Source organism: Nannospalax galili, unplaced genomic scaffold, assembly GCF_000622305.1.
Source record: "Nannospalax galili isolate Female #2095 unplaced genomic scaffold, S.galili_v1.0 scaffold423, whole genome shotgun sequence".
Taxonomy (NCBI): domain Eukaryota; kingdom Metazoa; phylum Chordata; class Mammalia; order Rodentia; family Spalacidae; genus Nannospalax; species Nannospalax galili.
The window spans coordinates 314,238-320,525 of record NW_008350949.1 but is presented as its reverse complement, the minus strand read 5'-3'; the positions used below and the strand labels follow the sequence as shown (position 1 = coordinate 320,525).

At 42.1% G+C, this 6,288-nt stretch overlaps 1 long non-coding RNA gene across 1 annotated transcript in view; it reads left to right on the top strand.

Annotated features, from left to right (window-relative positions):
* The first annotated feature begins 5,684 nt into the window (after positions 1 to 5,684).
* LOC115066775 overlaps positions 5,685 to 6,288 on the top strand; it is a 1,828-nt gene continuing 1,224 nt past the window's right edge. Inside the window, exon 1 of the long non-coding RNA XR_003846223.1 lies at positions 5,685 to 5,869. This is a non-coding gene — a long non-coding RNA (uncharacterized LOC115066775). The remainder of the gene's footprint in view (positions 5,870 to 6,288) is intronic.

The following is a 6,288-nucleotide window of genomic DNA, read 5'->3' as shown; positions in this document are numbered from 1 at the left end:
GCTTTGCAGAGTAGAAAGTGCAAGAGAAAAGGGAGTGTTTATCAAATACTATAAATAAAATTATCAATAGTTTGATAGCTTACAAAAACAACAAACTCTTGGATTTAACAAAGCTGTTTCAACCATCTTTTCAAAATGACTATTCCATTTGAGGCCAGCTATAAAACTGAAAGAAACTTTTCAGGATTAAATGCCTGGAAGATAGTACTACCTACACCACCATCCCAGGAAGGGAGACCTGAACGGCTCAGCCTCAACCCTCCTGTTATAAACCTGGAGGGCCTGGGAAGAGCTCTGTAGTGGTAGAGCAGTGCTTGGGGGCTAACTTGCTAAATGGCAAATAAAGGTCATTTTTAAAGTAATAATTATTTTTGGAAAGTGTGATATTGCAATCAATAATTTTGTATGTATTGAATTTGGCCTGTTTACAAATCCTCATATCTTGTATCTTACCTAAACAATATTAATATATGGTGCAGCATCGAGGGGTGGGGACATTTTCTGGGTTTTTTTTTCGTGAGAACATGGCCACTGCTCCTATCACACGAAAGTAGCCAGTAATTGTGCTTACCTGGGCAGGGGCTAGCTGTGCATCCTGTAGCTGGGCAAGGGACACAAAAGGTTCTTGATTGGCTTGGCATTGAGCTGACTGATTGTAGGCAGAAATGGAGGCCTTGGGGACCACTCTAGAAATGGGCTGAACTGTAGACTTCCCTTGACATGTACAAAGTGCAGGGTAACCAGAGGGGCCCTTGACGCCTCTAAAGAGCAGGGCTTTTTAGATTTTTACTCAGTGGCTAGGTTGTCACCTGGTGGAAGCACCTGGAACAAGGTTTTGTGGTCCTTTTTAATAAATACCAACAGCACAGTGTCCACTGCCCTGTGACATCACTAACAGTCTTCTCTAAAGACTTTCAGAATCAAGTGATTCCTAGACAAGAAATAAAAGCAAAATCGTCCCATTCCCCACTAGATTTGGATGAAAACTGGTGACAAAATCAGGGTCAACTCCAAGAGAAGACAGGGGGAGAGGCAAGCCGGGTCTGTGAGGCGTTACACATGATGGCACTACTGCTTAAGCTGAATTGTGGCCATCCACTCAGTGGCCCTACTGGATAGAGCTAAAAATTTGTAACGTGGAGATTTGGCCATATTTAAATTAGGAATCTGATTCGCTTTTTACCTGTTCTGCCTGAGCAAATTGATTAGATCAGAAATAAATATATGGACACTTTGGAAAAAATATTACTATGTGACTGTTTTGCCAAATTTTCCCCTCCCCCTTCTTGGGAGACCTGCCCTCTGAGGGCCCAAGGCTGACAAACTGGCAGAGTACCTTATACTTGGGTTTTGCATAGTTTATGACATCCAGGAAAGGGTGACTTACAAAGGCATGAGTTCCCAAGGCTTTTTCTTCCCCATATTTGAAAATCAAGCACCATCATCAAGTCCTACCTGCAGCCTTCTTTACCTTTTCATACGTGGTTCGTGTGTGGTTCTCGGCTCGGCTCCGTCCCGTGTCCAATATGGCAATGGCCCCACCCCTTTCCCCAATGCCCTCTGCGTAGACCCGCCCCTGTTCAGGTCTATCTTTTCGGAGGACATCTACCCACCAATGACTCATTCAGCAATATTTTTTGAGGACCAGACACCTCCCTCAGCTCTGGGGATATGCAGGTAAAAAGCGCAATTGAAACGTTGCTCTGACGTGGTTTACATTTTCATAGTAAGAACTGTCAGCGGAAGGGCTATACCAACAAGATCACTGAACAAATTGCAGTGAATGGGAGGACCAGACACCTCCCTCAGCTCTGGGGATATGCAGGTAAAAAGCGCAACTGAAACGTTGCTCTGACGTGGTTTACATTTTCATAGTAAGAACTGTCAGTGGAAGGGCTATACCAACAAGATCACTGAACAAATTGCAGTGAATGCTATGAAGGAAGAAGTGTGGACAGAGAGATGAGAGGCCCTGTCCCGCTGGCTCTTGAAATAGGCAAAGTTCGAGAACCATCCAAAGGAAGAAACTCGGCCTAAGCTTGGAAGTGAGAGAGGAGGGACCTTCTAACCTCCAACCACTGGAGCAGGTAAGACTTGCCTGTATCTGCTTTTGTCTTTGGACTGTGAGATTGAGCATAACATTTGTAATAATGTTTCCTAAAGATTCTATTCCCCCAAATTAAAGAAACTTCAAGTCAGAAGAGTTCTGGCTGACAGCTATAATCCCAGCATAGCTTTGGTGTGTACCTTCTGTCCCAGACCCCTTATCTTTTAAAGAAGCCAGAATGGGTTGTGTAGACAGACCCTCTGAACCTCCAGCTTCTCAGCTGGCAGGGTGTGAGAAGTGTGAGCCATACTTGAATGCATGGTAAAAATCAGAGCACCAGCAACAATAACCCATTTCTCTTTTCTCAATTCTTTCCAAAGCAGTGAAACTGACACTTCCCCTTCAGGAACTCCATGCTACTCTGTCACCAGGAAATGCAGCACATTCAGACATGAGCCACAGGCAACTCTTTCCAGTCTGAGAGGGAGAATATTCCATGCTGCTGAACCTGCCAGACACTTAGAATATCAAACTGAGCCACTCCCTAAATAAGCTCCAAGTCATTATGCCAACAGGTATGTGGAAAACACAGGAAATTATAGGTTTTGTGTGTGTGTGTGTGTGTGTGTGTGTGCATGAAATATATACAGAAGTTAAACTAGCTATCTTTGCTGCCATAATATAAAACTTGGTGTATACTATTGTGGAAAAAAAACAATTTTTACTAAAGTAAATCTGTGGAATAGAAGTGTCCTTGGAACTGATTGCCACTCACATGATACATAATTATGTAGGAATAAGCCGTGATAGTTTATCAACTGAAATACAAGCTGACTTTTCAAAATCCTCAAATAGTTTAGTACATACACAAATAAAACAACTGAACTACAGGGTTCTTGTCATGACCTCAGTGTCAAAGGGAAAAAGCATGTGGTCATGGCAGTCTGTGAACTCACTGCCTACAGTCCATTGTTAACCGGATTTTTTTAATTAAGTCATTTAAGAACAACTTTATAAGTTAGCATAAGTGTCCTGGAGTGGCACTGAAAATTGTTTTGTAAATGTATCTTTTAAATTTTGGTTGCATTTTTATTCAAAATCAGCTGGAAATCTTTAATCAAAATAGTCAGTGCTTGGAGCAGTCCAAAATTTCAGGATTTACTCTAGAAAATTTAATTACTGAAAAAAAAGTTTTCAACCAAGAAGATATTGAAATTTCACCACACAAAAGCAAAGGAAGAACTGTGCGCAAAATAAATAATGTGAGTCTAAATGTATTATAATGAGATTTAGTTTAAAAGAATGATCATAATTTGGACTGTTTTGACTCATGATTTCCTCTTATCAGATATTATGGGGACCTTAAAACTTTTAATTTTCAATTTAAAATATAAACAGAAAATGTGAATTAACTTCAAATTAACAATAAATGTAAATTTGAAGTTGCTTTTGGGTAATATAAGATATTAAACATAAAAGGCTCTATTGATGCAGCTTGCAATCTTTAGAAAAGTATGTATGATGCAGTATTAGAGAGCTTATCTATGAAACAGGCTAAAATATATTATCATGGGGGCTGGCCATGAGTGGTAATCCTTGTAATCACAGCACTTGAGATGTGGAAGCAGGAGGATCAGGAGTTTAAGGTTCAAGGTCATCCTTAGCTACACAGAAAGTTTGGGACTAGTTTGGGTTACAGACTACCCTGTCTCAAAAAACAAACAAAACCAAACAGTACAAAAAGTATATTATTATGCATCAAAAACAATTCTTTAAAAAAATCAAAACCAAAGAAACAAAAATAATTCTTGTTATATTTTATGTTCTAAGAATCAGTTTAATTTTTTTTAAATTTTGCTATAGTCAATATGGATATACATTGTTTTTTGAAGTAATTTTTCTTCTGACAATTGAGAATTACTGATTTCAGGCTCACAAGGCTCAGTTCTCATTCTGTATTAACGTTGATCACACATCTTGAACACATCAGCTACAGAGCAAGCTGTGGAACCAGCATGCCCACGGAGAGGGCTTCTTCTGCGTCAGAAAAAGAACGGAAGGAAGCGCGGCTTGAAAACAGGTAAGAGCCCGGTGGAAGCCCTGCTTGAAAAATCTTGGCCAAAAACTAAAAATGCTTAAGTGAAGTTTGAGGCCAGACATAATAATGAAGAAGTCCTTGCAGACATTTTAAAAACTGCATTTAAAAGGGATTAAGTAGAGTGAGCGACAATCACCCTCTCCCCCAAGCTGTTTGTTTTCAAAGGCTCTGCTGTGCGAGTCACATAGGACCCCATTGTTTTCTCAAGGGCCAAAAGTCAGAAGTCCTTTCCCTGGACTGGACCGGCCTGCTCCACCCACGGATCGCAAAGCTCTGAGGTCTTAGCTTTTGTGGTTCAGCTGCTGTCTCTCAGGGATGGATGAGTTAGGCTTCCTATCACGACAAGAACCAACCATTTTCGGCTGAAGCTAAACGCTCAAGAGAAAAGTTGGATAAATCATGCACAATTTAAAGGAAAGGAAAGCCAAGCACATTCTTCATCGTTCCACTTCAAAGTAATTTTACTTTCCATCAGGACAGAGCTTTGAGGCACTCTTCCCAGGCTCTTGAAACACCGAACAATAGATCTTTGCCTTTCGCTATGCACAATTTAAAGGAAAGGAAAGCCAAGCACATTCTTCATCGTTCCACTTCTTGAAACACCGAACAATAGATCTTTGCCTTTCGCTGGTTCTCTGACGCAGGACATCAATTTTCTCTCTTATCATCTGCTTCAGAGATGTTTCTAAATGCTTCTTCCCTCTCTGTCCACAGCTGTTATTTTATATTTACTTTTTCTTCAATGTCAACTCCAGTCTCTCTTCCGTCATGACGCTGCCTCAGGCCAGCCCATCCCACAGTCACCCTTCTTTTCCTCCCTCCTTTCCTTCCTTTCTCCCTCCCTCCCTCTCTCTTTCCCTCCTTCCCTCTCGTTCTTCATTCTGTCTTCTTTCTTCCCATCCCCCCTCCTTCCTTGTGGTACTAGAAACTGAACTTTGCACATGCTGTCTAAATGCTCTACCACTGGGTTATATCCCCAGCCCTAGCACCAACACCAGCCCTCTTTACATGTGTGTCAGGAGCAGGAATTGTGTGTGTGCATGCGTGTGTGTGTGTGTTGTACACACTTGTTTGTGAAGGCACATGTGTGTGCAGGTACACATGTACATGTGTGTCCATGTGTTGGAGTCAAGCGTCGACCTTGGATGCTTCACTCTCCGCCGTTATTTTTTGAGACAGGGTCTCTGGCTAAATCTGAAGTTCATTGATTTGGCTAGATTGGCTGTCCAGTGAGCTCCAGGGACTCACCACTTTCTGCTCCCACCCCCAGCTCTGGGATTGCAGGCGTGTAGTGTTGTGTCTGGCTTCCTGTGTGGATTCTGGGATCTGGACTCAAATCCTCATGCTTGAGTGAGTGGAGCTTTACCCACTGCACCATTTCCCCAGCCCTAAGATCAGATTTCCTCTAGTGAAAACACCAAAGCAGTGATTGCAAATGGAATATCAAGTAATGCTGCAATGTTAGGAAGGCAACTGTCTGATGTGGCAAGCGGCTCTGGGATTCTGGGAGTCCAAAGACCAAAGGTGTCAAGCCATTCTGAAATTATTGGAGGCCAGCCACCTAATGTTTCCAGTAGCTCTGGCTTTATTGGTGCCCCACCACTAGCTTTCTAAATAACTGTGGAATTTGGGGAATACAGTTACCAACTGTGTCCGGTAGCTCTGGCCTGCTTCTGGTAGGTGGAGAACTTACTGCCTCCAGACGTACTTACATGAAGAAAGAGGTAAGTGTGGAGTGGGAAGCCATTGATTTCATCCTAAAAGTGGTTTTGAAACCAGAAGATTTGAAGAAGTTCACAGATGCTGGGTATGGTGGCACCTGCTTTTAATCCCAGCATTTGGGAGGCAGAGGCAGGCAGAGCTCTGTGAGACTGAGGTCTCCATAGTGAGTTCCAGGACAGCAGGGGCTACAGGGAGACCATGTCTCAAAAGAAAAAAAGAAAGAAAGAAAGAAAGAAAGAAAGAAAGAAAGAAAGAAAGAAAGAAAGAAAGAGAGAGAGAGAGAGAGGGGGAGGGAGGGAGGGAGGGAGGGAAGGAGAGAAGGAGGGAAGGAGGGAGGGAGAGAGAAAGAAAGAAGGAAGGAAGGAAGGAAAGAAAAGAAAGAAAGATGAAAGAAAGAAAGAAAATACAATAAAAATAACAA